This window comes from Myiozetetes cayanensis, unplaced genomic scaffold (genome assembly GCF_022539395.1).
Source record: "Myiozetetes cayanensis isolate MyiCay16 unplaced genomic scaffold, myiCay2020 scf7, whole genome shotgun sequence".
NCBI lineage: Eukaryota > Metazoa > Chordata > Aves > Passeriformes > Tyrannidae > Myiozetetes > Myiozetetes cayanensis.
Window position 1 is genome coordinate 24,839,767 of NW_026087964.1, and position 7,768 is coordinate 24,847,534.

The window sequence follows — 7,768 nt, forward strand, 5'->3', positions numbered from 1 at the left end:
GGCAGGACTAAGTAAAACAGTGGGAAGAGGAGGCCCAGAAAGGAGGACATGGTAGTGAAAGGTTTGTGTGGGTAACATAAAACACTCCAGCCTTCAATATGGACAGCATTAAACCTATCCATTTTAGTGTAATTAAAGTTTTATAACGTGCCACAACAAAATTCTGTATATTAATAATTTTATCTCAGTTTTCCATGTGATCTGCTCTTTTCCCACCAAGCAGCAGTATCTGGAAATTATACTGTCATATGGCAAATTTAAGGAGACCTGCAGAGGAAGGACCAATGTACTCATAAGCTGCAATGTACTCAGAAGCTGCAAAAAATTTAATTTTTTAGGGCTTCTGTCCTGTAAAATCCAGACCATTTTTTTCTAAATTAAATTGGACCCAGGGAAAGGAAGAAAATTTCCCTGTAAAGATTAGACAAATATAAAATAACATTAAAAATTACTTGCTAAATGCTTTATGAAGTCTAATTTCATGATACATCTGCTGCTTAACTAAAACTGTATTACACTGCAAAGCAATGACAGCTCAATCTGATAATTTTCCTGGTGTCATTCTTTACAAATGACTGTTTCCTTGGGGATGTATGTCCGAGGCTTTAAATCAAAAGGGAGTCAGTAAAGATTGGTGCTGTGGGGATCCCTCTCCCATATATAGGGTTATAAGGGACACTCAGTGGGTAGTAGTGGCAAATGAAGTCAAAGAGGAGTGAACCTATGACTTTTTTTAAGGTGTCACTATCAGAAGCTCAGAAATGCTGGGTGAGAAAAGTTCCCATCCCATCCAGCCGATCAGTTTTCTTCCAAAGTGAGATAAAATCCCAGACAAAGTGGAAAGGACAACAGTGAAGCATCTTGCTTTGGCATGAAAAGTGGAGAAGGATTTTCAAATAGCATGCAGAGAGAGGCTGATCCAAGGCACCTTTCACAGGCTGTGGAAACCGGATGCAAAGCCACCCTGGAGGAGGCGATTACGTCTGCAAGACTTCTGGACTGAAGTAATTTTGAGCTTTGACTTTCATGGTCAGTTTGGTAGTAAGTGGACCAAGTGAATTTAAAGCACATGCTGTGAAAGGATAGCTCAAGGCGCTCCTTTGCTGCAAAATTAGTTTTCTTTCTCATGCACATACTCTCACGCACATTTACCCACAGATTCTGCTGTAATACAGAAACAAATAATACCCATTTTATTCAATCAGGTCTGTGATCACATCTATTTGGAGGTTTGCACATCCTTGATAACCCAGTCGTGAGGTTACTATGAGAGAACTTCCTAACTTCCAGTAAGACAACAGCATGCTCAAAGACGTGTTTGATTATGCAGCAGGGAGTCCATGATGTTGTTGTGAAGAAGCAAATTAACTCTATCCCAGCCATAACCAGAACAGATGCATATTGATGCCGTTCAAAAAAACCAAGGTTTTCTTCTCACTGTATTTGAATCCATTGATTTTGGCTAAGTCATAGGAACAAATTCCATAGGACAAAGGGTAGGGGATGTCTCCCATTGCGGAGATCAGGAAGTAGTATCATATAATTCCAGTTGTCAGCTCAACAAGTTTCATACAAATGTTTGAGGAGCCTTGGCCACACCTGTTGCTGCTGCCGGAAATCTGTCCTGCTGCCTCAGCACCTTCCAGATGGATGCAAATGGGTGTTGGCTGTGCCCATGGTTCAAGCCAGCGTGTAAACTGTGCTCCAGAAGCCACGTAACTGCACTAGTGCTGGCTGTGCCTGCAGGGGAGAGACCCTCCAGCCCAGGGTGTGCCCTCCAGCCCAGGGTGTGCTGTCACCAGCAGCTGCTCTCCTTCAGAGGCAGGACATGTTAGAGCGAATGGGGAGGCTGTGTTGGGTTGAAAGTGCAAGTTCCTACGTCAGTTCCTCAAGACAAGTTCATTAATCGCTAAATGTGCTGCAAGTCATAGTTTTTTCATAAATATGGTTTTCATGGACACTTCAAAGTGCTCACAATGCAATCAAGTATTTAGCTTCTTTCCAGATAAAATGTATTTGTTGGCTGTAACTACCAGGGAACAATGCTTGGCCTTGGTCAGTTTTAATGCATAGGTAGATTTCTGCCTATGCATAGTCAAGGATTTGAAGCATTTCTACACCTAAAGTTATTCCATCATTTTAAGTGATAAATCACTTGTCTAAATTGCTAAAAATTAATCATCTTGAATGCATAGAACAATCATACGATATATTGGTTCCTTAGTAAAATATTTCTGGAAGCTTTTAAACATGCTATTACATGAAGCATTGCACTTTAATAGATATAAATAATACAGTGAAATGAATATAAAAGTCAGCATAAACACAGGAGAATAAGTATAATGACAAACAAATGTAGAGAATGTAACTGTCTAGTTTTTGTACTTATTGGTTATACCTAGTAAAACAATAATCATAAGGCTTTGTTTTGAAAAAGTGCTTTTATTGTTTTTCAAATGAGCAAAAGGTTCAGAACAGAGCAAAAGAACACACAGAGAAACCAGGAGAAATTTACTCCTGCCTCAAGTAATACTTGTCTTTAAGAAGAAAAACAGTCTACCTCTGTTACAAGTATTTCCACTGGCAGAGAAGTGAGCTTTAGGAGACAGTTTTCATGGTCAGTAGCACTCAGTTTTTAGAAACACATCTTCTTTTTGCTTGAATTTGTCTAGTTTAAGTTTCTGACCATTGTGATGTTTCACACAAGCAGCTCACACCTGCCTGTCGCTGATGCAGATTTAGCTGAGAGGTGGATGCCGAGGGACCAAACCTGGCTCTGCAGGAAGTCAGCCCAAGCCAGCCCACTGGGTCAGACCACTGCTTCGAGGGCTTACCTCATTCCTCCACGTCTGGGGAATCCTACTCTCCCATTATTTCAGACAATTATTTCAGCAGGCAGACTAGGTTTTCCTGTTCATTGACCATTCCTACACCTCTTGTTTCAGTCTTCCCAAATTTTCAATGTCATTCCTTAATTTGGGAATAACTTACTTGATACTCCTCTTTTTTATGCATTCATAGATTAATAATGGCTCTTATGGCTACTTGTCCAGTAGTTTGCAGTGGGATTGCATGGTCAGTTGGCTTTCCATCATAAAGCTGCAGCACTTTCAAGTCTCCTGTTTCCTAGGATGCTATGCAACAACCTGTAAAAATGCTCTCAATATCTGTTTGTGTAACTATATGAAAAATATAAAAAATTGTATTCTTTAGACTTGGTTGGTATCCTAACTTTTGTTCAGACAACACGAGTTGTCCAAAGACCTCTGAAGTAAGGATAAAATACCATATTTTTATTAAAATTACTCCTCATTACTCCGAGAATGAAAAAGATTTTTGCATTATCACAGAAAATATTATCTCCACTAGCTGAATTCCTCCCCAAAAGAGAATAGAAACAAGTAATAAGCAATTCTGCCTTTGGCAGATTAAAATTAAAAATTCAACCAATTGCACCTAAAGTGCTCCAGTACAATTGTCAGAAATTCAGATAACTAGAACTCCTTCTGGTGTTCCTAGATTAATTTCCTTTCCTTTTATTTTCACCTTTCAAAAAACGTTCCCTATGTTTTCTGATTGTTTCTTAATTCTTGCTTTATGATCCTCCACAATATTTCTAGAGAAGCTTTTTTAAAATTTTTTTAATTACAGGATTGTGGATTTGGCATCTTGTTAAATGCACTTGCATGGCTACTAATTGTTATTTTCATTGTTCTGTTCTAATCCTCTCTCCATCTGAATTTGCTAACTTTTGGTTTGGAGCTTTCGGAAACTGTTCCTTGCAAACCACCAAGTATGACTGTTCACTGGAATGTTCATTACACAGATCATATTAATATAATACACATATATAGTAGACACCAGCTAAGTATACATCTTGAGTTTTCTTTAAAACTTTGGCCTAGGGGTATTCAAGATCATTTGCTACAGAAAAGCAGACTGAAGCCTTAGAGTCCACCAGCTAATCATTTCCTTGCTGAGGCTAAAATTAAACAGCTAGGAAATATGTCTTAAGTAGGAAATATTTTAAAAATAGAGAGAGCAACGTTGATGCCTAGTGAAAAAGAATGAAATAGAATCACAGAATCATAGAATGGTTAAGGTTGGAAAAAAACCCCAAGATCATTGAGGCCAACCATTAATCCAGCACTGACAAGTCCACCACTAAATCATGTCCCCAGGTGCCACATCTACAAGTCTTTTAAATCCCTCCAGGGATGGTGACTCCACCACTTCCCTGCGCAGCCTGTTCCAATGACTGACCACCCTTTCAGCGAAGAAATTTTTTCCTAACTTAAGGCTATTTCTTCTTGTCTTATGGCTTGTTACTTGGGAATTGTCACAGGATGATGAAAAGTGAGCCCAAGATGCATTGTAAGTGAGAAAGGGGAGGGAATGGAAAAGCACTAAAAGCAGAAAGATATAGCAAAGAGTGTGAATAACCGTGTTTCCGTAGTGACTGGCCAAGTAAGACAACACCTCAGAGAAACAAAAACTAAATTGAGTCTTTTATTTCAACTTGTTTAAAGCCAAAATATTGACTTCAAAAATAAAGTCAACTTTTTGAGATTTCCTCCTTAACTGTTTATTTTACAATATTAGAAAAATTCAGAACCCCACAAAAATTTAGGTTTGGGTTGGAGAAAGGGAAGATAGATACAGTGATATGTCTTGGTATATAAATGAAACAAATAATTTATGACAGTCTTTTCTAACAGTTATTTTTAAGTGAATATCACATTTCGGACAAGAGAAAATTAAGCCTTGGGAGGCAGCAGCATTCAAATATAGATACACTAGATGAAGGGTAAACTTTGTATCCTTTTTATTTGACAGGGTAGGAAGCAGATAATCAGTGACAGGGGCTGTTATTGTCAAAATCTTTTCTTTTCCTCTGTGTGTTTGCATGTGTGTTGAAAAAAAACCAGAAAACCTCAACTGGAAGGAAAATGTTGGTGAAAGTAGACAAGGATACAAAAACAGTCTGACTGTCAAGCAGTGGGATCTGAGAAAAGGCCAAAGAGTGTTATTGTGAAATGAAAATGTCTTTCCTCATGAGAAGAACTAGTGACAAGCACATTACTTGAAAAATCAGTGACAAATACATATTTCAGCAAGAGAAATTACTCAGGAATAAAAATAAAAATAATAAAAAAGGAATTTTTCCACAAAAGGGTGGATTTTACTGGAAAAAGGAAAAATTTTGAAGAAACAATTTTTACCTGCTCAAGTCTAAGACTGACAAAGACACTCCCAACTTCTTTGGAACAACAATAAAATAAGGTCTATTAGCCCACAAATTCACAAATTTCCAATGTTATTACTGAAACGAGATCACAAGACCTTACCATTCCTTTATGAGATTTTTATATATGAACAATGAAAGGAGGAAAACTCAAAACCTGGCTTTTAGCAAGATGTATACAGCTACCTAAGCCTGGCTTTTCCAACAGAAGGTTTCAAAAATCATGGAATCACTGTATACTTGGAGCACTAGGACATGGGTAAGCATGAGTTGAAATCCAAAAGGGAAGAATGCACAGAAAACATCCTCAGACAAATACGCTCTCAAAAATACAGGACTGGATTTCTAACCCGACGCTGTCCAAAGTTCATTTTATAAGACATTAAACAACATTCCACAGAGGTAACACACCCTGGGAAGGGGCTTCCTGCCCTCTCCAGCATTGCTGTGGGAAAAGCAAAGCCTGAGTGGCAGCTGCCCTGTGAAGGGTGTTCACCTCCTAGGCAAGGTGCTGGATGAACAAGAAGAGGTCTCGGTCTCACACAGGTCAGTAAGAGTGCTGCAACTAAAGTCCTTAAAAAATCCTTAACAAAACCTGCCCAACACATGGAAGCTTGGTAACTTAGGAAGCACAGGCAGAAGATGGGGTGGGAAGTGTGTCTTAATGGGATTTTGAGGTTACGTCCACTTAAAACTCTGGAGGCAGGCTGTACTTACAACTGTTGAATTTTTGCCAATTGGTTAATTCCCAATTACAATCTGGACAGCATCCTTTTATTTTCATCAAACTATGAAGCCCCAAGGCTTTCTTCTTTGATTAATGTCCTTATAGGCACATGCTACATGAGTCAGCATCATTCACGTGTCGAGAGCTGAGGCAGGTACAAAACGCACCATTAAAAGGTTCATGCCGAGATCATATGTTACACCAGACTTCTTTCAGGAACAGCAGCGCTTTCTGCTTTCAACATAAATATTTACTTTACAGTAAATGTTTGATTTTAAAATCATTACGATTTAACAAGTCCAAATTACTCTACTGAAGTGTATAATGGCTAAATCATTTGAGAAATTTGTACAAACATACATAAACCAAATTTTTGGGAAGAAACTGTTGCCTACTGAAGTATGAGTATGTAACTACAGTTCTTAAGACTAGTATAGATTTTTCTGTGCTTATATAATGTGCAAATATCTTTAAAATACATTCTTCAAAAGAGTTGTCATTTGAGTTTAAAATATATCATTCAATAGAGTTACCATTTTTGTTTACATATACTTTCAATAGACTTGGGACAATAGAGAAAAAAACAAGACGATTTAATTATTTGGTCATAAAATACCACATCAATTCTAAAAAATAAAATAAATTTCAGCGATTATTACAATTCCTGCTCGAATGACACGATAATTTTCTCATCATCATTCCTTTTAAGAGACCTCAGAAGAGGGTTTTGCTTCTCCTTTGTGCCCGGGGTTCTTCCATGAGCGATCAGGCAGCACCATCTGCTGGACATTTTTTTCCTTCCTATAACACCTCATTGCCTTTTTTTTCTGAAATAGGTTGGCAACCAGGTGGAGGCAGACCAGAATCAGCTGAGGTCTCTGCGAGATCAAACGTTCTCATGGGCTCTCCGTTCCTCATGGGTCTCTTGGATCGTGACTTTTATCTCAGATAACATGTTTAAGATTTGTTAAGTAAAAGCTAATTTTTGTTCAGTTTCATAGCATTATTTCAAAATAATTAAGGTAACTTAAAATAATAGGATTCTCCATGGCTTCTAGAAGATGTACAATCACAGAGTGGTGTTTAAATGGTTATTACTATTTCAAATGGGGTAAAACCGGGATATTGCCTGTTACAAGATGCAAGACATCATATCTCGAAGCTAGCCACATATAGAAAGTAAATTAGCAGAGGACTTTCCAGCAGGGTATGCATATGTTTTGTAACATGTGAACATAATCCCAGGCAAAAAACTTTTTCTACCCTCTACTCATTATGAAACAGGCACCAGCTTTCATCTGCCATGTGAAATTCTGTCTGTAATCTTGGCACCAAATGTCACCAGCTGCCTAATTAAAAACTGCAACTTTATGGAAAGAAATCACTCTACTGCTGCAAACTCCACACATATTTAGTAGTAAAGAGCCTAGCCTCTACTAAATATTGTTTTGCTGCTCATAGAGGAATCTATTTGATGTCCACCACATCCCTCTACAATCATTTTAATCCTTCATCAATGTTGAGAATAGACCTAAAGTACATAAACAAGTTCAGTCACAAATTGCTACCAGAAATACCTGACATATTCCAGTCGTCTTAAGAAAAAGGAAAATATTTTAGAAAAATAAAATAGAAAAATTCTAAATATAGAATTCTAAACAATAATTCTGAATAAAAATTCTAAATATAGGTTTCAACATATAACATTTCTAAAAATAATGCTGGGAACAAATCCTTTTTCCTCAGCCAAGTTTGCTGAGTTGCCGTAAAAAATAAGACCACATCACATTGGGGTT